Source organism: Episyrphus balteatus, chromosome 2 (genome assembly GCF_945859705.1).
Source record: "Episyrphus balteatus chromosome 2, idEpiBalt1.1, whole genome shotgun sequence".
In the NCBI taxonomy this organism is placed as follows: Eukaryota; Metazoa; Arthropoda; class Insecta; order Diptera; family Syrphidae; genus Episyrphus; species Episyrphus balteatus.
This window is the reverse complement of record NC_079135.1, coordinates 64,495,743-64,521,593: the sequence shown is the minus strand read 5'-3', so window position 1 is coordinate 64,521,593 and position 25,851 is coordinate 64,495,743. Positions and strand designations below refer to the sequence as shown.

Below are 25,851 nucleotides of genomic sequence, written 5' to 3'. Positions count from 1 at the left end.
TAATAATAAATTAATGAATGTCGATTTCTTCCATTTTATACATAAATTCGAAATATTTTTTCTTTTTGAAACATTTATAACTAATGATAATATAAGTAAATTTAGTAAATATTTTACAAATTATAAGCTACATTGGGTACCAGCAGTAAAAACTAAAAAGTTCGGGAGAGCAAGTGGAGGATCCTTATTTGGATACAGATTGGATAAAATTGTTGGCTCATACATTGAATACAATGAACAAATAGTATTGCAACTAAAAGATGAAAAAGAAGAACTATATATATTGCCAACCTATCTAAACTGCAACCACTGGAATCGTGATTTTAACAAACTAGCAGAAACAATTCAAGTAATTGCAAAAGAAAATTTAATGGTAATTGGTGACATGAATGCACGTACTGGAGACCTGAAAATTAATGAAACGAGCTTTGTAATATCATGCAAACTAAAAGAACACAGAAAATCGAAGGATACAATTTGTAACGCAAATGGATACTCTTTCGCCGAACTTTGTCAAGATACTAATTTATTTGTCTTAAACGGTTGCTTCGAAGGCGATATAAATGGAGACTACACCTATATTAGTGGACAAGGAAAATCGGTAATAGACTACTGCGCGATCTCGGGAAAATGGATGGATTTCGTAAATCATTTCAAAGTTGAACAGAAAATATTTTCAGACCATATGCCAATTGCAGTAACGTTTTCAACAACGGTGCACAATAAAACTAAATCAATTGATCTACCTCTGAAACTCATATGGAAAGAGATTAACAAAAGCAGCTTTGAAAGCAGACTAGCCCTAAATCTTGCTCAAATAGAAACACAAACTGACCACGAATCGCTAGAAAATTTAGTAAAATGCATCGTGAAATCTTACCCAACTCCTGGTAGAAACACCAAACAAGCAGGAAAACAGAAGTGGTTCGATCGAGAATGCAGAGAAGCGAGAAAACTGTCTTTCAATTTGCTGAACACAATAAGGAAGTCAACCAATGTAGATGAAAGACTTCTTCTGCGTTACAACCAAACTAAAACTAATTTAAAAAAATTATTAAGTAAAAAGAAGAACGAATACCTACAACAAACAGCACGAAACCTTGCAACCGAAAGAAACCCAAAAGAATATTGGAGGCAATTACAAATCCTAAAAGGCCAAGAACACAAATGTGGAGTCAACATTAATGGAATCGTATTGAGAGACCACTTCAAAAAATTACTCAACCAAAATACATTGAATATGCCTATACAGTATGCAGAACCATTTGTAGAAAACCAAATTCTTGATGCAGATATATCGTTGGATGAGATAATTGTGATAGTCCAACAAGCAAAAACAGGCAAAGCCCCAGGACCAGATCGTGTTTCAACTGAATTTTATAAAAATGCACCAATACAATTTCTCCAGAAAATGTGTGAAAGTTTTAACTACATTTTTAATACGGCCCAGGTACCTAACTCTTTCAAAGAAGCTCTAGTATTTCCCATATACAAAAAAGGAGACCCAAATGATCCAACAAATTATAGAGGTATCTCGTTTACAAATGCTATAGCAAAAATATTTACAGGAGTGTTACTTTCTCGTATAACAAATTGGGTAGATGAAAACAGCCATCTCAGTGTATATCAATCAGGTTTCCGCTCTGGTTTTTCGACTACTGATAATATCTTTGTGATAAATACAATTATCCAGGACTTCCAACTCCGTCAACGTAAATTATATATTTTCTTTGTAGACTTCAAGGCAGCCTTCGACACTATAGATAGAAAAGCGCTATATTTTAAATTAAATCAACTGGGAATGTCGACAAAAATGCTAAGCATAATAAAGGAACTGTACAACGGATCAAAATCAGCAGTATGGGATGGAACAAAAGCATCGGAATGGTTTGAAACCAAAACTGGTTTAAAACAAGGATGTTTACTAAGTGCCATGCTGTTTGTCCTTTTCATAGACGATGTAACATCTTGTTTACCTGCCGGAATAAACATAGCTAACAAAGTTATAAAATGTCTCCTTTATGCTGATGACCTGATTTTACTAGCTGAATCACCTGAAAGTTTACAGCTGATGATTAATAAGCTAAACGAATATTGTAATTCCTGGAACCTTATCATCAACCTTGATAAATCTAAAATTATGGTAGCAGGCTGTTCGAGAGGACGATGCTCACAAAGAGAGAAATGGTATTGCGGTAGAGAGAATATTGAAGTAGTCAAAACCTACAAGTACCTTGGAATCGATGTAACTCCAACCTTCAATATGAAACAACATCTCTCTTCAAAACTTATCACAACGAAAAATGCCATTAATATTAGTTGGAATCTCCTATTGAGAAAGAAAGAGGTACCGAATTCAGCTAAATACAAGGTATATGAAGGGGTTCTACGTTCAATGATGTGCTATGGAGCTCAGGTGTGGGGCATTCAAGAATTCGAGGAAGTCGAAAAACTACAAAGATTCTTCATCAAAAAAGTATTTCAGCTTCCTAAAAATACTCCAAATTATATGCTTCATCTCGAAACGGGACTAGCCACTCTTTATATATTCACTCTGAAACTACATGTTGACTACATCATAAAAGTTATCTCGACGTATAGTCAAGAAAGGCTGCAACACGTTCTAGGATTGTATGCTATCAGAAGGAATCATCCCTTTATACAAAAATGGAAAGAACTAGCTGAATCAGTCGACTCACCTTTGGATGTAGACATTGAAAGACCATTAGAACTCAGAAATCAAATGTATGTTATAATAAGAGAATTAGATATAAAACACAGAGAAAACTACACGAAAAAAGCACTACAATCAGAAAACCGACTCATATACCCAACTCTAGTCCATAACCTCAACGAAAATAATTATTTCAAAGACTCAAATAGCTGCAGAAAAATATCGTTGTTGTTTAGAGCGAGAGGGGAACTCCTCAACTTGAATGGAACGTCTTTTAACAATAGCGAAACCAATTACTGCACACTATGTAATCAACATGCTAGAGAAGACACGTTTCATTTCATGGGTATTTGTCCAATATTGAGAAACTGGAGGATGCAGTATTTCCAAAAACCATCTTTAACCCTAGAGGAACTCAAGGAACTACTTAATGGACCGAATTGGGAAGCAATATATAAATACTGCAATGAAGCTCTTAATTATAGAAGACTAATTATTACGGAATTTATTTAGAATATTTAAGTTACATATATGAACCTATTAGATACTATTATATAGGTCCCTCCGACAGACGCCAAATTTCGCCATTGTCATTTCATTCATTTAAAAATTGTAACAAAACAAAATGTCAAAACTGTGTTAAATAAATGAATCTTAATCTAATCTTAATCTAATCAATGGACGAACAATCCTAAGAGGGGGGCAATGTAACGATGAATTACTGAACTACTTTTAAGATAAAAGTCTGGACACACTACCTACTACTGCAAAGGTAGAAATGTGAACGGACCTTTAATAATCAAGAAACTACCTCACGGAGAAAAAATAAGGTATGAATCACCTTATTTCTGGTATATTTAACTTTAATGTAAAGTTTAAATAGGGATGACTCCCCAATAAAATGGAATTTACCTTACTTTTCTAGTTGATTTATAGCTTATGATTAACTTTACAGTAAAGCCTTTTTTGTATGAATTTCTAATAGAAATTACTAGAAAGTTAGGTACATATTTAACCTATACTATAAGGCTGAAAATACTGATTTTTAAAGTAAATTGAACTTCTCTATGGAAGGTATATAATTTAGTTATAGATTAGATCAAATAAAGTCAATTTCATTTTTATTGATGACATTTTTCTAAATAAAATTGTATGCATTTATCTTAAGTAACGTATGACCCTGTTATGTTTTTCAATAATTAAAAAAATCACCTTTTTTTATTTTAATTAATTTTTGTAAGATAAATGCATACAATTTTATTTAGGCAAATATCATCAATAAAAATGAAATTGACTTTATTTGATCCAATTGTTTGCGAATTCTTTATGAATTAATGTAATTATCCCGCACTCGTCACCTAAAAGCTTTGACAAAAAATAAAAATTAAACACAAATAATGGAGAGCAAATGGCGTACTTTTCAATGACAGCTTTAAGAGTTTTTTCTATGTATCGAGGGCACTGATCTCTTTGGGGAAAATTCCTAGAATTCAGTATTATTATTACTTTAGTGTAAGGTAAAACTTATTCATAGAATAGTAAAATTTGTAAAATATGTTTTACTAAAATCTTAAAGTGAAAAGATTCATACACTTTTTTGGTTGAAGGTATATTTGACTCTACGTAAAGAAAATATTGCTACTCGTAAGGTATGTACTACTATAATTTGTTCACCATAATTTTCTTGTAAAAATTACTTTACGGATCCAAGAAATGTTCAATACGTAAGGTAAATCTTACTTAAAATCTAGGGCTTTTTACTTTAATTACTTTACTAGTCATATGGAGTATAAAATACTAGATTCATTTTTCTCCGTGTACCCTCTGAACACATCTCAAAATATCCAACTAGACTGGAAGTCTGAAGCGCCCCCTCTTGGAAAGGAAGTTTCGAGAAGCAAAGACGAGAACCTTCGAAGACATTCTCGAATCTCGAAATTCCGGTATAAAAGGGCAGCGTAAACACCGACCGGATACAGTTTAATCTTGAAAGCAGAGATGGCAGAGTAGATTACGTCAGGTAATCTACTCGGTTAACTACGCGTAGTTAATCGAATAAACTACTCGCTTGATTTGTTTCATGTACTACCTACATTTGCTACGTGCAATAACTACATAAAAAACGTTATATTTCAAAAATATTAAAAAATAAATAGCTGTGTTTTCGTGAGAATTTGGTTTCGTAAAGTAAAACCTTTTCAAAGAAACCACCCCAAGTCCATCTGGTTTCAAATATTCTATTCAAATTTACACTATCACAGCTATGTATTTCGATTTGAATAAGACTTTGACAATTTGGTGGTAAAATTGGCATTTCAAACTACATTTTGACGTCTAGCGCTACGTCTGCTACATTTAATTACGTTAACTACATTAAACTACGTTAACTACCTCATTTATGTAGTAGACGTAACAAATGTAGGAAATCAAAAAAAATCCAATTTTTGCCATCTCTGCTTGAAAGTGAAAGAGTACAGTACAAAGTGAAATAAAGTGTTGCGAATTGTTAGTAGTAAATAAAGTGATTTAAAAGTGTGTTTGTTTGAGCGAATAATAAAAGTAAATTGAGTTGAAATAAAGTGTGTTCTTATTTGAACGGAAATATAAGTGGAAATTAAATAAGTTTTATTGTGAACCCGAAATAAAACATTACAATATATATGGACTGCTAGAAGCATATTCAGGTTGGTTCCACTTGTTTCTTCGCGATACTAGCGCCCTAAAAAAAAGCGGAGAATAAGTGCAACATTTTTGTCGAAGTGCGAAAGGAACAAATATAGAAAAACAGAGAAAGCACTACCTTTTAACGACAGATGTCATTCACTAAAAGTTTCCTCTTTTCGCCGTCTAAGGTTATACCGCTAGTAGAGCTAGAAAGATGTGGAATCATTTTTTTTTCAATTTTTGTATGGAAAAGTCAAACGACTAGCAGTCCATACATAGTAGGTCAATGGCGTCGCCCATGATAAACAGTTTGTCTTTTTTATTCTGTTTATAATGGTTGTTGCTACTCATGTCCCGTAATTTAGTTTCTTTTGATGTAAAATAATTAGTGAAAATAAATTAACCCGAACAAAACAAAGAATTAAATTATAAAAAATGGAAAAAAAGAAGAAGCAACGGTGGAGGAAAAAAAAACATCATTCATGCTTCAATATTTACCATAGATAAGAAGAGGAGCGTTCACGATCTATTGTAAAAAAATAAAATTTTACATTTTTACTATGCCTGTTGCACCAGATCGTGAATACCCCTATAGAAAAACAGAGAAAGCACTACCTTTTAACGACAGATGTCATTCACTAAAAGTTTCCTTTTTTCGCCGTCTAGGGTTATACCGCTAGTAGAGCTAGAAAGATGTGGAATCATTTTTTTTTTTCAATTTTTGTATGGAAAAGTCAAACGACTAGCAGTCCATATATAGTAGGTCAATGTGTAATAAGAAACACACTTACTGTGTAGCCACACCCTATAATAGCCTGTTTTCACGACTGCAGCCCAAATAATTTTTGAGAGAATTTTGTATTGGAGCTAAAATTTATCTCATTTATGTAATTTGAAAAAAAAAAAAAATCGGAAAATTGTTAAATTTAAGGTATAAAGCCTGGTACGCTGCTCGCGCTAAATTTTAGCCAAGATAAAATTCCCATACAAGTTATCGATAATTTGTATGGGATCCATTTTAGCTCAGATAAAATTTTTCGATAATTTGTATGGTAGCTAAAATTTAGAGATAGAATTCCCATACAAGTTATCGAAAATTTGTATGGGATCCATTTTGGCTCAGATAAAATTTTTCGATAATTTGTATGGGAGCTAAAATTTAGCGCGAGCTGCGTACCAGGCTATAACTACCATGGTATAAGAAGACAAGGTATGATCATTAGAGTCGCCATCTTACAAAATGGAGTAATAAGTTTTTGACGTTTAATTTGGCAAAGTCAAAAGCAACAACAATTTCCAAGACAAATTTGTTGGCTCAACTTTCCTTTAAACCTGGTACGCTGCTCGCGCTAAATTTTAGCCGAGATAAAACTCCCATACAAGTTATCGATAATTTGTATGGGATCCATTTTAGCTCGGCTAAAATTTATCGATAATTTGTATGGGAGCTAAAATTTAGCGCGAGCAGCGTACCAGGCTTTAGGGTCGCACGAATTTTAATACGCGAATAATTTTATGTGAAAGATTAATGGCTAAAAGTAATAAAAATAACAATTTTAAAGTTAGGAACCATGTATTTATATTTTTAATTAATTTCTTAAAGTTCATTTTTTCATACAAAATGCATGCAAATGACGACCGCGAAGAAAAAAAAATATTTTTTTCAAGTTCTTTTTACATACCCAAACTTGTCCCCACCTCAAATCCTATAGTGAGCCCAAGCAGGAGGGTTGCAGAGGGGCAGCATGCCCCCCCCCCCCCCCCCCCATAGGCATCTAACTTTTATACGCCTCAAACTTCAAATTCTTCGTGGTCGTCATTTGCATACATTTTGTATGAAAAATTTAAATATTTATTTTTTAATCATACTTAGGGGTGTTTCCTAACCTTAATATTTTAAAGGTATTCTATTGAGACCCTAAGCTCACCGTAAAAAATAAAATCACAACTCTAGGCGTGCGACCCTAATGGAAAGTCGCCACAATTTGCTTACAACAATAATTTCAATGGGCAGCTGTCAAAACCTTAAGAAGCCATTTTTAAGTGTTGACAGCTCTCGATACAGAGTTTTTTCTAATGATCATACCTTCTCTTTCTATACCATGTATAACTACAACGGCCACTTTTTGCTGTTCGCGCTAAATTTTAGCTGAGATAAAATTCCCATACAAGTTATCGATAATATGTATGGGATCGTTTTTAGCTCAAGCCTGGTACGTCAGCTATTACATGAAGCGCGCCTCTTTTCAAACGTAATGGGTGCAAAAGAGAAAAAAGATGAAACAAAAAATTATCCGACCAGAGAGTCGTGGGTCGGAATTCTGAGACTCTTTTTTGACGTTTCTTTTTCCACTTTTCCTTTTTTCAACATTCTCTTTCATTTCTTTTTGCTTCTTGGTGCAATACAACAACAAATTTTAAATCAAAAGAGAAATGTCAAATTTGAGTCCTGGACTCAAGAGGCATCGTGTAATAGTACGCGCCTCACAGAATGATTATCAAAAGAAAATTAGAAAAAAGAGTCAAGCCTCTTGAGGCTTCATGTAATAGCTGACTACGCTGCTCGCGTTAAATTTTAGCCGAGATAAAAATCCCATACAAGTTATCGATAATATGTATGGGATCGTTTTTAGCTCAGATAAAAATTTTCGATAATTTGTATGGGAGCTCAAATTTAGCGCGAACAGCGTACCAGTGCCCATGTTCTGTAAATTTTATCACTGGCGATAAAATATTTGAATGACTTTAAAATCCATTTTATTTCATCAAAATAAAGGAAATTTCTTTCAAAATCATAATGTCTTAATTCATAAATTCTAAATTTGAAAGAAATTTTTGTTTTATTTATGGAAGGAAATAGATTTTAGAGACGTTGGAAAACGTTTATCGCTAGTGATAAAGTTACAGAACAGGGGCCCAGGCTTGATGTGGAATCGATCACTACCTCTCCTAGTATGTACTTACCCTTATAATGACCAATTGGGAAGAATTCAGCATTTAATAATGGCATCACTTTCTTCGCACTCTTGCACCCGTGTTTTCGCCATTTTCTTTTCATCCACTCTGATTCACCTCCACCACAACTGAGTGCATAAAATAGACTTGAAAATACAGTGAAAAATGTGAAAAAAGGAGTTTGCCTCTTGTGTGTGTCCAATTCTCCAAAAAATTAGTTCTTCCATTAATTCTTCGATCCCAAAGATTTTTTTTCCAACAATCTCATTCAAGTTTGTCGCCGCTACGCCACAGTGTAGCTTATAATTAAATATATTAAAATGCAATTAATATTACATATACCTCAACTAAAATGTGAAGTGACGAATTAAAATATAATTTTAATCCAAAAACAAAAAAAAAATAAAAAAGTTGTGTGTTGCATTGCAGTAAAGAGCAGCACAAGACGACGAAGAAAAAAAAAATGTCTTCGCATTAAGTGTGTTGGAAAAAGGGAAATGGTTTTATGTCGTCCGTCGGTTGGAGAAGGAAAGACATCACAGCACCAGTAGTAGCAGACTCATAGCAAAAAAAAAAAATAAAAAAAAAAATCCTAAAAACCCTTCGAAAAAAAACTGAACACGAAGATTTACGTTCTGAAGTAAATCCAACGAACTCAAAAAATTAATCTGTCTAATTAATTTCTCTATCCCATAAAGTAGAAATATTTAGAGCACGATAATAGTAAAATAAAAAATAGACAAAATTTTCGTTGCAATTGCATTGTGTTCTTGGTCCGTTTTTAAGGAATGTAAGTGACAATCTACTTTATTTTTTTTTGTGATTAATTTGGGTATTTCTTGTTTCATTTATTTAGTCGCGTGTACGCAGCAAATCCAAAATAAAAAAATTATGAATTTCATATTTGTTTTTTTGTAACCAACGAGATAAGAACCTCTTCTTGAATGTTGTTTTATTTTTTTTTCTCATTGTAGTCCTTTAATTGACGATATATGTAGAAAAAATCTAATTTCAAAAAGAAAAAAAAACTTATGCGCGAAATCCCAACAAAAATATAGGTACCATAGTTTGCAAATTAAATAAATAAAAAAAAATCGACTGGTGATAATAAAAATAGGCGACTTAAGTGACGGACGACGACGGTGTGGTTGACCGGACGACAGACGGAGGTCTACGTACGACACAACGAGAAATGAGTGTGGTATCCAATCCACACCCAAAATAGACGATAATAAATGTTTAGTAGTGGAAAACATTGAATTTTGTTCCATTATTTGCGATTATTTTCCTGGATTGAGGTGGTTTTTGGTAATTGGTTGATTAAATAACTTAATTTCGCTTTATCATTTCTCTGATAAAAGGTTTTATCTGAGTTTATTAAAAAAAAAAATAGGTATATCTGTTCTTTCCTGTTTTGTCTCAAACTAATAGAAACAATCATACTAATCGCATAGTTTATTAATAAATATTCTTGCAAATAGTACCTGATGTTGTTTAATTGTTTGAACAAAAATCTGTATTGATATAATTTTTTTTTTTTTTACAAGCTTCATCACCATCAGTAAAAAAGTAGTGAACAAATTCACCCCTGCGCTGCGCATTGCTCAGCATTAAAATCTAAAAAGAAAAAAAAATCGAGTGGGAGTTAATATTGTCAAAGGAGGCATTTAAAAGGTTTACAAAGGAAAATACGGCTTATTTCAACAATACAAAAATTTGTAACTTGAAATACTGATACATTTTGTGACATTTTAAGATTTAAATATTTAAAGGGCAGCGGAAAAAAAACGATTTTTCTTTAGCTCTGCAGGTTTCAGATTTTAATATTTCAAGTCTAATTTTTTCCATAAAACATACAGCTATGAACAGAGAAATAGCACATTATTGAGAAAAATCATGCAATTCAAATTTTAGATACGTGTAATGCTTTTTATAAATTTTAAGTCTTAAAAGGACCGTTATTATCAATATTTATTTGCAGTAGCATGTTAATGCTTTTCCTGACTCTTTCCCTTGTGGACACAGAAATAGCACACATTTTTTTTTTTCCTGTTAAATTTTTATTCTGCGTTCAAAATTTGTTCAAGAAAATGCATTTATTTTATTGCTTTTATTTAGTTATCAGGTGCTTTTGAAAAAACGGGCTCAAAAGTTCATTACACTGCGATAATAGGAGAATTATGTTCGAGGTTCATAGTCAAGGGAAAAATCTTTCTCAAATAGCTTAAACTCAAAATTTTTCGAGTAAATGGTGGGTAATGCAATTTATTTAGTAAGAGCAAATATTTAAACTCTGAAAATAAAGTGCGCGAACTTCTTCCCCACAAATCTGCTATACGAGTGGATAGAGCGATCACAAATCTAGTCAACTCTGTGAATAATTTGCCAGCTCCAAATATTTTATCTGAAAAATCCACCTCGACAGATGATTTGGAAGTACCTGAACTTCCTCTTTTAGACCCCAAAAATTCTGAGATAGTTAACCCGCTCTCTGTTAATTCGAAACCAAGTAAAAAACGTGGACGGGAAGGTGCAGCATCATCGAACAACATAGGCCCCGCACCCAAAAAATCAAATGTAAAAAATTTTAGAAATAATAATGGAAATAATATAAACCCTTCACCCGATTCCATAACAGTAAATAGTCCTCCTTTAGTTAATGCGACTGATAACATTGAAGTCTCAATTGTTACACCTCAAAGTTCAGTGGGTGCAACACCTTTAGAACCCATTCGTGACTCATTGAACACCAACATTAAAAGTTTAGTAACTGTACCCAAACCTAAAACAGCATTTATCTCCCGTTTGCTACCTGTAACTACACCTCAAGACATAGTTGAACACTTAATTGCTGCTAAAGTCATTCCGGACGCCTCATGCATCAAATGTTTGAAAATTAGTAAACCCTCTAGCTTTGTATCATCCTTTAAAATAATTGCCCCAAGCCCAATTTTTGAGAACATATTATGTTTTAGTAACTGGCCACCTAATACATTGGTAAAAGAATTTACTACCCCGTCTAGGCAAAAAAATAAACGAAAGTCAAATATTAAAAACATTTCAAAAAACTTAGTAGGTTCTCCCTCTACTACCAAAACGTAAGAGGGCTTCGTAGCAAAACTACTCAAATCTTTAAAAACTCTCAAGCTTTACCATACGATGCTATCGCATTTACTGAAACCTGGCTCAATGCCACAATTTTGGACACTGAACCAAGAGTTCTTAGTTTTCAGGAAAGATCGTCATGTAGGCGTTAAGAATCCTGTAGGCGGTGGAGTTCTTATCGCAGTTCGAAATCATTTTTGCACATCTCTTGTTACATTCCCTTTTGATCTTACCATAGAATTAATATGTGTAAAAATAACTACGGAATCCAAAAATCTATTAGTATTAACAGCTTAAATCCCCCCAAAAAGTCCGACTTCTACCTTTTCAGAGCTTTCCTTAGCACTTGATTTTGTTATTGGCATTGCAGATCTCAATAGTACAATAATTCTGATAGGCGATTTTAACCTTCCTAACATTGACTGGGTGCCATCAGAAGACGAGTCCTACTTCGAAGCTTCTTTAACTTCATCTCAACTGGAGCTCCAGAATTTGGATAATATTATCTCTACAGACTTACAGCAAGTCAGCTGTATTCAAAATTTTAAAAATCGATTACTCGATTTAGTCTTCTCATCTGACGCAGTTAATACAGTAGTGGTAGAATCTTCCTCTGCTATATCTAACATAGACCCTTACCATCCCCCACTTGACATATTTCTTGACTTAGGAGGTCATTTACTTGTAAATAGTAATTCTCAAGACAATTCATATGAATTTGACTTTAGGAGAGCTAATTTTCATCAGTTATCTGATAAACTTAGTGCATCTGGTATTGTAAATATTCCAGTTTCGTGTGACGTTGAAAACGCGGTGTCATATTTTTATAACGTTTTAAATAGTTGTATAGCGGAGATAGTTCCCTTGAAAAGATCCAAATACACAAGCATATGCCATCCATGGTATACCAAAGAACTTAAAACTCTCCGAAACAAAAGAAATAAAGCATGGAAAAATTATTTGAAAAATATGTCCCCGGAAAATCATGATTTATACATCTCTCTTTTTGATGAGTTTAAGACTCTCTCTAATAGTATTTATGCAGAATATCTTGAGTCGATGGAGATTTCTATCAAACAAGACCCTAAAAGTTTTTGGAAATTCGTCAATTCAAAAAAAAAGTCTGACGGCTCCAGTCAACTTTAATTATAACAATAATATCTTAAAAAGTACTATTGAGATCTCTGACGCGTTTGCAAATAACTTTAGTCAATCTTTTATTGATACCCCCATCGATATAGATATAGATTACTTCCATTATTTACGTGATTACCCCCAAGTTACATTTAACAGTATTCCAGTTGAGCTCGATAAGATCTCACACTGTCTTTCACTTCTTCATGATGATTGCTCTCTGGGACCTGATGGAATTCCTCCGATAGTTTTGAAAAACTGTAGATCCGTTTTAGCTCTCCCTCTTCAACACATTTTCGTATTATCTCTTAAATCGGGTATATTTCCAAACATATGGAAAAGCGCATATATTACTCCTGTTTTTAAAAAGGGAGATAAAGCCCACATAACTAACTATAGGCCAATATCTAAACTTTCATGTATTCCAAAGCTTTTTGAGCAAGTTATTTGTGATAGTTTAACGTTCTACTGTAAAAATATTATTTGTAATCAACAACATGGTTTCATGCAAAAAAGATCAACGGTTACGAATCTACTTTCATTTTTGCAAAATTGCTCCTTCGCTTTAGAAAGTGGACAGGAACTCGACTGCATTTATACAGACTATTCTAAGGCTTTTGATCAACTTTCTCATGACATCATAAAGTTTAAATTGAAAATGTTTGGTTTTCCTATAAGTTTTATCACTTGGATTTCTTCTTACCTTAAAAATAGATCATATCAGGTGAAATTCAGAGGGACCTTCTCAAAATCGTTCATTGCCAAATCAGGCGTCCCGCAAGGTAGTCACCTGGGACCTCTTCTTTTTATTTTAGCTATTAATGACGTACCGTTATGTTTACGTAAGAGTGAAATTCTTATTTTCGCAGATGATATGAAAATTTACAAAAGCATTAGCTCTGTGAATGACCGCATATCCTTGCAAGATGATCTTGATAGATTTGCTATTTGGTGTACAAGGAACGGTTTAAATCTCAACCCGACTAAGTGTCAGACGATGACCTTTTCAAAGAAAAAAACTCCTAGTCTGTACGATTATAAGATATCGCATCACACTTTACTCCGTGTGCATAGCTTTAAAGACCTTGGTGTTAACTTTAACTCCAACCTCGATTTCTCAGAGCACATAAACCTGATTGTAAACAAGGCCAATTCTATGTTAGGTTTTGTCAAGCGTTGGTCGAAAGAGTTTAGGGACCCTTACGTTACATTAGCTCTTTACAACTGCTTAGTTCGCCCCCACTTAGAATACGCATCTCAAGTTTGGACACCTTTTTACAGCATCCATATAGAAAGAATAGAATCAGTCCAACGTAATTTTATTCGTTTTGCCTTAAAAGGCTTACCATGGACGGACCCTTTTAACCTTCCTTCCTATGAGCATCGAATCAACCTACTGCAGATCCAAACCTTGTCTCAAAGGAGAGTAAATAACGACCTTGTATTTATTCATCAACTTATAACGGGTGTAATTGATGGCCCGGATCTGCTTAATTCTATTAATTTTAACTACCGGAGAGGTGCTTATAACTTTCGTAGCTTAGATTTAATAAAATTACCCCAACACCGTACTAATTATGGTATGCATGTGCCCTTAACTCGCATGTGTAAGCTTGTAAATTTGAATACTAATCTGTTTGATTTTAATATTAATAAAACTAGTCTGAAAAAAATACTTAAAACCAGTGTACCACGCTCATAAACTTTTTTTTTTGTATTTATGTTCAATGTTTACTGATTCTTTTCTCATTTAATGTCTTTATACCTAATTGTATGTACATATGTATGTATATTGAATTATTTTTTTATCAATACTCTTGACTATTAAAACATTTTTGTTTTAAAATTTTGACACTTTCTGAAAATTAAACATGAAATATTAAATTTATTTTTTTGTTCATTTTAAATTTTTTTTATTTTGCACAGATATAATAAATGCTTGTACTAAGCAGTCCCAATCTTTGACCTTCCTTTGATATTCGTATCACCATTCTCTTTACTTATTTAGTTCTTTTTAATTTGTTTTTACCTTCAAAAAACACTAAAAAGTGCCGATACGATAATCATCCGCAAATGACTTCGTACTCGGTGAAAATGGACCCCAGCGCGTGCGGTATCTGGGGGGGAAAGAGGCGTGGGAAAAAAAAAAAAAAAAAAAAAAAAAAAAAAAAAGAAAAAACCCAATGTTTTAATATAAACATCAAAGACCACACAACATTTGCTAACAAAACATGTGAACAAAAGCATGCAGTTTTGAGTTAAAGTCTTTTGAAGTAGTGTTGAAATAAAAGTAAACTGCATTTTACCCAATGGCAAAACATTTTTCCATCACCCTAAGCGTAAAAAGTATAACCTTAAGTATTCACTCAAAACAATGAAACAAAAAGGATGAGATTTGATGGTTTGGGGTTACCATGGAAAGGGCTCATTGGTTAGGTGGACGGCAGAATGAATGCATTCTCCCATCTTAACATACTTAAGAATACCATAGAACCATATTTCTCACAAGTAAATTGGATATTCACGCATGACAATGACTACAAAAATGCATCAAAAATAGAACAAGTTTAGTTTTCGCACAAAAAAAAAAAACGATGTTTGACCAGCTCAAAGTCAGGGTCTAACGATTGTGCAAACGAAACTCAAAAGTTCAAACAATCTTTGGGCTGGAATCAAAGAAGGATCGTGGTCAACTAACAACGTATTAACTTGGCTATACTAAATTTATTGGAATTTTAAAGAATTTTTGCTTAGAAATGATTTTTTTTTACGATTTTAGGAATATGTGCTATTTCTTTGTCCACAAGAAAAAAGGTATTCTCTACAAATTATAATTTTTAAAAATTGAATTGAAATGAAATACTTTCTAATTATTAATGTTATGAATCCTAAAATAAAAACATTTTTTAATAAGAAACACACACAAAATTCATACATTATGTATGGGTTATTCTATCGTCACGGGTGGGACACTTGAATAAATTTATTGTTTCCCTTTCTATGCACAGTTGTACAAATTGTACATAAAGTCTGTTCGACGAGGATTTAGCTAGATCAGAACCGAACAGGACAGGACAGAACAGTTTCGTGAAAAACGTCAGAACAAGTTAGAACAGTCAGTTAAAACTCATTTGTCAAAAAAAAAAAAAAACAAATTGTAAATTATGTTACTTTCGTTTCTCGTTAATTTTTTAATTTTTTGTGTTTTTACTGCAAAAAATATAATTAAAAATTGTTTTTAGTTGTAAAAACCACGAGCACACGAGAAATATTCGCACAATTAAATCAAAACAAAGACAAAAAAATGACAGCTTTAAAACAGTTAAACAGCTTTAAACAGGTTAAAACAGATTCGTGAAAAGTGTCAAAACTTCTCACGAATCTGTTTTAACCTGTTCTGACTCAAAAGCAAGAACAGAAAATCCTGTTCTAAACTGTTGTTTTGCAACACTTAAATTAGGCGAAAATGTTAAAAGTTTGGTACCTATATTTTTTAATAATATTTATACTGTCAATAAATATTGTATTTTTAGTTTTGTATATACTCCTGCTCAAAATTACCGTTATATTTTTAATTATATATTTTATTTTGTTTTGCTGAATTTTTATATTTATATTCTTTAGTTGTATAGCTTTCTTAAAATTCAATTAAAACGCCATTTTTTTAATTTTTTTAATATTTTGCCAATATATTTCGAGGTGATTTACACCTCATCTTCAGGGCTAAAAATAATTATAAAATTAGCGTTTTCATATATATGTATATAACAATAATATAATAGATTACCTATGATATAATTATATTTATAACATATAAAATATTTTTACAGGCTACAACATTTATATTTTTGAAATGATTGATTTAATATAATTTTTGTTTCTGATTTTTAATATTTAATTAAGAATCAAGTCAAGCAAATTACTGAGTACAAATAAATAAAGTAATTATTTATAACAAATTAATATTTATCAGATTTTAAGAACTAACTATTAAGTTATGGTAAGTATTACTATAGTCTTTTTTATCTGTTTTAAAATTACAAACTATTTCTTCGTATTTAATAATTTGATTTACTTCATGCACTTGTAATTTAAACTTTTGATTTTCAGATTTCAAAATTTTAGTTTCATCGAATTTAAAAGAATGTCCAAAAACTTATTCATCTATAACATATATTCCTGGACTGAGCGAATCTTTAGCAAAAAAGTGCGAATATTTTGTTCCTGAAATAAAAACTGCCATGAGACCAAATAACAAAGTATCTCATTTTTTCGCAAATACAAAATCAAAGATTGAGAAAACAAATAAAAGTGGAGTAGTTTACTCTATTCCATGCAATGACTGCCCAAAAATATATATTGGTGAAACAATACAAAAATTAGGTTGTCGTATCAATCAGCATAAAAATGAATGCAAAAAAGTCCTCGAAGGCTCATCTTACAAAAATATCGCCGCTTTAGCTGAACATACAAAACAAAATAGACATTCTTTTAAATTCGATGAAACTAAAATTTTGAAATAACTTAATAGTTAGTTCTTAAAATCTGATAAATATTAATTTGTTATAAATAATTACTTTATTTATTTGTACTCAGTAATTTGCTTGACTTGATTCTTAATTAAATATTAAAAATCAAAAATAAAAATTATATTAAATCAATCATTTCAAAAATATAAATGTTGTAGCCTGTAAAAATATTTTATATGTTATAAATATAATTATATCATAGGTAATCTTTTATATTATTGTTATATACATATATATGAAAACGCTAATTTTATAATTATTTTTAGCCCTGAAGATGAGGTGTAAATCACCTCGAAATATATTGGCAAAATATTAAAAAATTAAAAAAATGGCGTTTTAATTGAATTTTAAGAAAGCTATACAACTAAAGAATATATATATGTTATATTTTTACTTTTGTATATAACCCCTTGTAACCCAAGACGAAATTTTAAAATTAATAATGTCAATCGATTGACTTTTACCTATAATAAAACACGTTTGTTTTAAAAATTCAATAAATTCATTATTTACTTAGTTATTTCTATATTTAGGGTGCAAAAAAAAGTTTAAAAATTTATTTTTATATAAAAATGCAAAAATTCAAGCAAAAAAACTAATTAATATTTATTTTTAGGCACTTTCCTAAAATCCAAAAATAAAACCCCGTTGGTTTATCCAGAAAAACTATTTTTTCTGAATTTCGTAGTTTTTACACAAATTTGCTTATTTTCAAAAAAACCCAACTTCCAACATTAACTGCCAATTAAAAACTATTGGTGCCATTTATTAGAAATATGGCGTACTATTTCGATAAAGCAATACTTAAAGATTACGTTAGAAACTTCAAAGGAAAAAAAATATAGTTTGCACAGCTTTTGTGCGATCTTTTTCGGTTTGTTACAGAAATGTCACATTGGGCTACAAGGGGCTAAAGCCTTTTTTAAATGGGTTTAAAATTCCTGTGCGTATTTTTGAGTGTTTACTTACATATTTTATAGCAAGTCGAAAAAACACTAAACAGCAACACTATTATCAAAAAAAAAAAAAAAAGATAAACAAAATTTAACAACCCAAGCACTGAAAACTGATACATATTAATATACCTAAGTTTTGTTTTTTAACCCTTTCGGTACCAGCGTTACTCTCATGTAACATATCTTTAAAAATTCGTAAAAAATATTCCATCAAATAATTTTTTAGGTTTCGAAGGCTTAATTGAAAAATAATAATGTCTAGTTACTGGACTAGTACGAAAAGTTAGTCACATATGATACTTTTAATTTTTTTTTTTTATCGAAAAAGGGACTTAAATACATAATTTTTTTTTGCAAATTTTTTTTTATATATGGTGATAATTTTGAAAAAAGATATAAAAAAAGTTAATTCAGAAAGTTTTTTGTGTTGAAGAAGTAGCATACATTGTTGTTCTATAAAAAGTTTTTTTTCTCAGATGTCCGACTTCTTTTGGTGGTCATAGGCAGTGTATGTTACTTACATGTAACATGAGAATAACACATTAGTTTTGCTATTTATTATTTTGGAACATAGCTTTTTGCTATTCATATTTCTTAGTTGTGATGTTTTTCACACGTTAATACTGAAAAAAAAAAATGTTTAATATTGATTTTCATAGCTTAGGTTCAAAAGAGTTAAGGATAAAAAAGAAAAAAATTAGAAACAGTGAAAGTTCTTTCCAATAATTTGATTCAATACGGCAACTTGGAGCCGTCTGTCGATTCTACAAATTGATTTTTGGGGATGGTGCTGTAAAATATTCTCCAACCGTTCTTTCAGCTGATCAAGCCTGTTTGGAGGTAGATTTCGGTGGCAAAAGCATTTGCCAAACATGTTATATTGAATTTGAATCAGGATTTCTGGATGATGGATCCAAAGTTGTTTTACCAACGTCTTAAAGATATTCTGAAAGCACTCGTGTATTTTTATGAATCAGAATCAACTCATTAAGTATTACGAAGCAGATTATATCCCAGTAAAATGTTTCACCTACCTCTAAAAAGATCTCGTCGTGACAGGCAGACTCCATCAAACCTCATCCCAAGTCTTCGCCACAATCATTTCATTTCATCCCTTGAATTTAAGCTGAGTTTTGTCTCATCTGTGAAAAGAACCATGATACTGAGGCATAAAGTAAAACTAGGTTTTCCTATAGACTAAATAGGGTGTGCGTTAAATTTGAGCAGGAGTGTTTATAAAATCTAAATGTTCGCTTATAAAAAAAAACGGAAAGTTCAATCGACTTTATTTTTATTTGCATGGCCTTTGTATCTGAGGCGCTCACCGCCAAAAGTTAATCTTAATACAATTTTAGATTTTACATAGAATCTACTAACTTCTGGCATTTTTTTTGTGAAATCGAAGACCACATTTCTTAAACAATTTTTTGCCAAAGATGCGCTTTTATTGCACATGTGTGGGGAATAAGAGTGGTTTATGTTCTACATAAATATTTAAGTTTCGTTTCAGCAAATGGCCCTAAGGCTTTCAGAAGAGTGCAGAAAGCACATTATTTTCAGGTTATTTTTCATTTTTGACTACGAATTAAAATAACTTGGATGTACACTGCCGCTCATCTGAATAGGTTCACATTTTAGTTTATTTTACTTTTAGACTGTCTTTGGTATTTAATGCAATGGCACATCTTTTTTGTATATGTAACGAGATAACATCTTTATGCGCTTAGTTTAGGAGAAAAAAAATTGTCTTAGGGCCTACCGTTCTTCTCACACGGTAGGTAGACCAAATCTATTCATAAAAACAAGCATATTTTTTGGCTCATCTGAATAGGTTCAAAAGCAAAAATGTTAATAAATGAGATGAGGGTCAGTTGGACTCAAAATTGTGTCTGTCAATAAATCTGATTGTGAATAATCTGTAAGGACGAAAACGGGTCGCGAAAAATCTTTAGGCCCGGAAAAAATGGGGAAAATAAAAGAAGTCTTTGAATTAGGCTGAAACCAACGATGCATTGGGACAAAAACAAACGCAAGTTAAAATTTAGTAAACAGTTATTTGCGCAATATCCAAGGGTATATAAACAATATTAAGAGTCGAAGTAACTCAGTCACAACATGGGCCGATAGAAGTGCAATCATCAGAACACCATGACTTCACGCTAAAAATAAAGCTAAAAACCGGTGTAAAATGCAGTTTAACGACGGCAAAACGGGTTGTCAGAAGATGTAAACATTTGAGAAGAACAAAACTTCGCAAAAATTACCACTTTACAAACCACGAAAAGAAACTCGCCTCCAATAGTAAAAAAAAAACTATTAGAAATTGCAGATCGACAGTTTTGTAGAAGGAAATAGCTTCGCACTTAATGACACTGCCTTCACAGTTATGTAGACACCTTAAAATAATGCTTCTCTCTACGAAGGCCACAAAAATAGGAATTTTGCCCTCAGGGCCCACTTAATTCATTTTTTTCCTTTGAAAAATCACCGGTTGCAAATTCGACTTTCACCAAATGTTTTTTTTTTTTATTTTAGGCGAGTTTTTTTCGTGGTTTGTAAAGTGGTAATTTTTGCGAAGTTTTGTTCTTCCCAAATGTTTACCACTTCTGACAACCCATTTTGCCGTCGTTAAACTGCATTTTACACCGGTTTTCAGCTTTATTTTTAGCGTGAAGTCATGCTGCTCTGATGATTAAGCATCTATCGGCCCATGTTGTGACTGAGTAACTTCGACTTTTAATGATGTTCCTATGCCCTTGGATATTGCGCAAATGACTTCTTACTAATTTTTAACTTCTGTTTGGTTCTTGTCCATTGTCCCAATGCATCGTTAGTTTCGGCCTGATTCAAAGACTTCTTTTGTTTTACCAATTTTTTTCGCGCTTAAAAATTTTTTGCGACCCGTTTTCGTCCTTACAGGTTATAAGCAATTAGATTTATTGACAGATACAATTTCGAGTCCAACTGACCCATGCAACTCATCATTTATTAACATTTTTGTTTTTGAACCTATTCAGATGAGCCAAAAAATATGCTTGTTTTTATGAATAGATTTGGTCTAGCTACCGTGTGAGAAGAACGGTAGGCCCTAAGACAATTTTTTTTCTCCTAAACTAAGCGCATAAAGATGTTCTCTCGTTACATATACAAAAAAGATGTGCCATTGCATTAAATACCAAGACAGTCTAAAAGTAAAATGAACTAAAATGTGAACCTATTCAGATGAGCGGCAGTGTATATTAAAAAAAAAAAAAGAAAATTTATAAAAACGTACCCTAGCTCACTGATTCCATTTCAAAAAATTCAACTTAGTACAAGTGCTAAATAAAAGTACACAATTTATTGAAACAACCCAAAATGATAAAAATTCGTAAAAAATCGACCCAAACGTGATCTTTCTTTTCCTTTGAGACAATCTCCTAAATACCAAGTGGTTTAAATTAATTTTCTCTCTCTAACTGTCTATTCTCTATTTTATTTCGAAGAGAAATATTTGGGGTATTCAAAACAAAGCTCAACTTCATGATTTGATTAAATGCCAGCTTTTTTGAGTTTTGCTCTTTCGATTGTAGTCTTCCGACGCATTCGAACATTGGCTACTAAAAGGTATTGGTCAATGTCAATGTTGGCCTCTCGGAACGTTCGGAGTCAGGTTTGTTCAAAAACCCATCCTCAGACCCTGCTATGACGATTCTTAACAAAAAAAAAAAAAATTATCTTCTGGAATGCCAGATTATCTTGTTTTTTGTTCCCAAAGATCCAGCATTGAAAAATACTCTATACTCTGTCCGATAAAAATTGGCAGTGCAGGGAAGATAGGGCATTTGCATCTCACTCTGCTTCACGCCTTCTGGATATGTCTATCACATAAAAAAGCTCACACAGCGATGCCGCATTATCCGAAAAAAATGTTTCGAAAAGGTACCAGCGTTACCATTTTGTCGGTAAAACTTCACAAAAACGAAAAAAAAAAAAATTTTTTGTTAAACACTAAAATAACAAAACAAAAAAATCACTCATTTAAGACGCAGCCCGACCCCACGCATAGGTAAAAAATTTTTCCTGTTGAAATGTTAATGCATGTTAAAATGTTGACATTAACTGTTTTCCTACATAAACAAAATAAGAAAAACAAACAGCCACCAACACCACGACAACACATAATGCTTTTTTCATTTTAAAAGCTTGAAAAAAGAATTAATCCTGTAGTGGAGTAACTAAAGCTCAAAAATTGGCAATATTAGGGAACCCGGCCGAACAGCTTAGATTTTGATGATCTTTTTTTTCTAACGTCGGTAATTAAAAATACTTTAAAGTCTATAGATTAAAAATTGCCGTTTTGATTTTTTAAATTTAATTGAAGATTTTTGTGAACAAAAACAAATTTTTTTCAAAAATTTTTCTTAAATTTCATAAATTAATTGATGCCAAAAGATTGTCTAGGAAATTCAAGGAAAAAGAATACATGGGAGTGAGGGACAATCTTCCATAGTTCAAGCGATAGATGCAATTTTCTTATTAATTGACTTCAAACACAAAAAAAAAAAATATTTGAACACAACGGCAACACCTACAATATTCAAATATACATTTTTTAAAAGCTAGAAGCTTAGTCATATATGTAAAATTAAAATTAAGTTAATTGAATGAACGGCTTTTGAAAGAATGGTAATTGAAATATGTTTTTTGAAAAAAAAAAAAAAAATTATTGAAAAAATTTGAACATAACGTTTTTTAAACTTGGTCGTACTATAAAATGCATTTATTTTCAAATTTTTTTGGCCGTATTTATTATGATTTCAAATTATAAAAGGAAATGTCAATATGTATTACCGTTTTTTGAACAAAATTAAAAAGTATTTCATTTTCATATTTTATTAAAAAAAGTTTGGAAAAAAGTCATTTTAAATTTTTCTAATAACATTTTTTTTTTAAATTCTGAGTTTCAGTACCATTTTTTCAAAAAGTCTTGATTAAATTTAGTGGATTTAAATTTAAGAGATAAGAATGAGCTTCTGGCTTTTTAAAAATGTATTTTAAAATATTGTAGGTGTTGCCGTTGTTTTCAAAATATTTTTTTTGTGTTTGAGGTCAGAATGTTAGAAAATTGCATTTATCGCTTAAACGATGGAAGATTGTCCCTTATATATATATATTTTCCTTAAATTACCTAGAGAATCTTTTAGTCGGAGAGGCGACCGTCGAGTTACTTAGCTCATAAGGTTAGAGGTTAAAATTGGTGTCAAATGAAAGATAAATTGATACTGAAAATAAAAAAATAGGGTTGCCACTTCTAAAATGGGAACTTCCATGTGGCAACCCTATTTGAAAGGAAAAATTGTCACATAACTAATACATTCATATCTTTGTTATTTGGCCAGATAAAAGTTTTTTTTTAAATGCCAAACGAAAGTCAAAATATTAAAAAAAAATAATAAAATAATATAAAGAACGTAACCCTACAAATGTGGCAACCCCATTCAAATGAATACAACACTGACAAAAATCTTCTTTGCAGAAAACAGTATAACTTTTTATGCACTAGAAAGCTAAACTATACGCCATATTTTAGATAATACTCCCTTCTATCTAAAAAATGTCGGGTGCCACCTCGCAAATGCAGACAAGTACTCGGCAACCCTACTCAAATGCTAAAAAACGCAAAAATCACTTGTTTTTTGGCCAAAGTGTATAATATTTGACCGAGTTAAAGGCTGTAAAATACATCATGTTTAGCTAAGACTCTCTTCTATCTAAAAAATGTCGGGTGCCACCCCGCAAATGTAGACAAGTACTCGGCAACCCTACTCAAATGCTAAAAAACCCAAAAATCACTTGTTTTTTGGCCAAAGTGTATAATATTGGCTAGAGTTAAAGGCTATAAAATACATCCTGTATAGCTTAGACTCTCTTCTATCTAAAAAATGTCGGGTGCCACCCCGCAAATGTAGACAAGTACTCGGCAACCCTACTCAAATGCTAAAAAACCCAAAAATCACTTGTTTTTTGGGCAAAGTGTATAATATTTGATCGAGTTAAAGGCTGTAAAATACATTATGTTTAGCTTAGACTCTCTTCTATCTAAAAAATGTCGGGTGCCATCCCGCAAATGTAGACAAGTACTCGGCAACCCTACTCAAATGCTAAAAAACCCAAAAATCACTTGTTTTTTGGGCAAAGTGTATAATATTTGATCGAGTTAAAGACTATAAAATACATCATGTTTAGCTAAGACTCCCTTCTATCTAAAAAATGTCGGGTGCCACCTCGCAAATGCAGACAAGTACTCGGCAACCCTACTCAAATGCTAAAAAACCCAAAAATCACTTGTTTTTTGGGCAAAGTGTATAATATTTGATCGAGTTAAAGGCTGTAAAATACATTATGTTTAGCTTAGACTCTCTTCTATCTAAAAAATGTCGGGTGCCACCCCACAAATGCAGACAAGTACTCGGCAACCCGAGTACTTGTCTGCATTTGCGGGGAGGCACCCGACATTTTTTAGATAGAAGAGAGTCTTAGCTCGGCAACCCGAGTACTTGTCTGCATTTGCGGGGAGGCACCCGACATTTTTTAGATAGAAGAGAGTCTTAGCTAAACATGATGTATTTTACAGCCTTTAACTCGATCAAATATTATACACTTTGGCCAAAAAACAAGTGGTTTCTGCGTTTTTTAGCATTTGAGTAGGGTTGCCGAGTACTTGTCTACATTTGCGGGGTGGCACCCGACATTTTTTAGATAGAAGAGAGTCTAAGCTATACAGGATGTATTTTATAGCCTTTAACTCTATCCAATATTATACACTTTGGCCAAAAAACAAGTGATTTTTGGGTTTTTTAGCATTTGAGTAGGGTTGCCGAGTACTTGTATACATTTGCGGGGTGGCACCCGACATTTTTTAGATAGAAGAGAGTCTAAGCTATACAGGATGTATTTTATAGCCTTTAACTCGATCAAATATTATACACTTTGCCCAAAAAACAAGTGATTTTTGGGTTTTTTAGCATTTGAGTAGGGTTGCCGAGTACTTGTCTACATTTGCGGGGTGGCACCCGACATTTTTTAGATAGAAGAGAGTCTAAGCTATACAGGATGTATTTTATAGCCTTTAACTCTATCCAATATTATACACTTTGGCCAAAAAACAAGTGATTTTTGGGTTTTTTAGCATTTGAGTAGGGTTGCCGAGTACTTGTATACATTTGCGGGGTGGCACCCGACATTTTTTAGATAGAAGAGAGTCTAAGCTAAACATAATGTATTTTACAGCCTTTAACTCGATCAAATATTATACACTTTGGCCAAAAAACAAGTGATTTTTGCGTTTTTTAGCATTTGAGTAGGGTTGCCGAGTACTTGTCTGCATTTGCGAGGTGGCACCCGACATTTTTTAAATAGAAGGGAGTATTATCTAAAATATAGTGTTTAGTTTAGCTTTCTAGTGCATAAAAAGTTATACTGTTTTGTTCAAAGAAGATTTTTGTCAGTGTTGTTTTCATTTGGATGGGGTTGCCACATTTGTAGGGTCACGTCCTTTATATTATTTTATTATTTTTTTTTTATTATTTTGGCTTTCGTTTGGCTTTTCAAATTTTTTTTTATCTGGCCAAACAACAAAGATATGAATGTATTAGTTATGTGACAATTTTTCCTTTCAAATAGGGTTGCCACATGGAAGTTCCCATTTTAGAAGTGGCAACCCTATTTTTTTATTTTCAGTATCAATTTATCTTTCATTTGACACTAATTTTAACCTCTAACCTTATAAGCTAAGTAACTCGACGGTCGCCGCTTGGACTATTTTGCTATGAAAACTCTTTCAGAAAAATAT

The 25,851-nt window shown here is 32.1% G+C and overlaps 1 protein-coding gene across 4 annotated transcripts in view; it reads left to right on the top strand.

The window, feature by feature from the left end:
• The first annotated feature begins 8,421 nt into the window (after positions 1–8,421).
• The window catches only part of LOC129908236 (serine/threonine-protein kinase Tao), a 39,189-nt gene continuing 21,759 nt past the window's right edge, over positions 8,422–25,851 (top strand). For 2 of the 4 annotated variants that reach the window (XM_055984609.1, XM_055984607.1), the window contains exon 1: positions 8,423–9,083. The gene's annotated coding sequence lies outside the window, so the exon portion shown is untranslated. Of the gene's footprint in view, positions 9,084–25,851 lie in introns of all 4 variants that reach the window. The other 2 variants (XM_055984610.1, XM_055984606.1) reach the window with 2 other exon arrangements.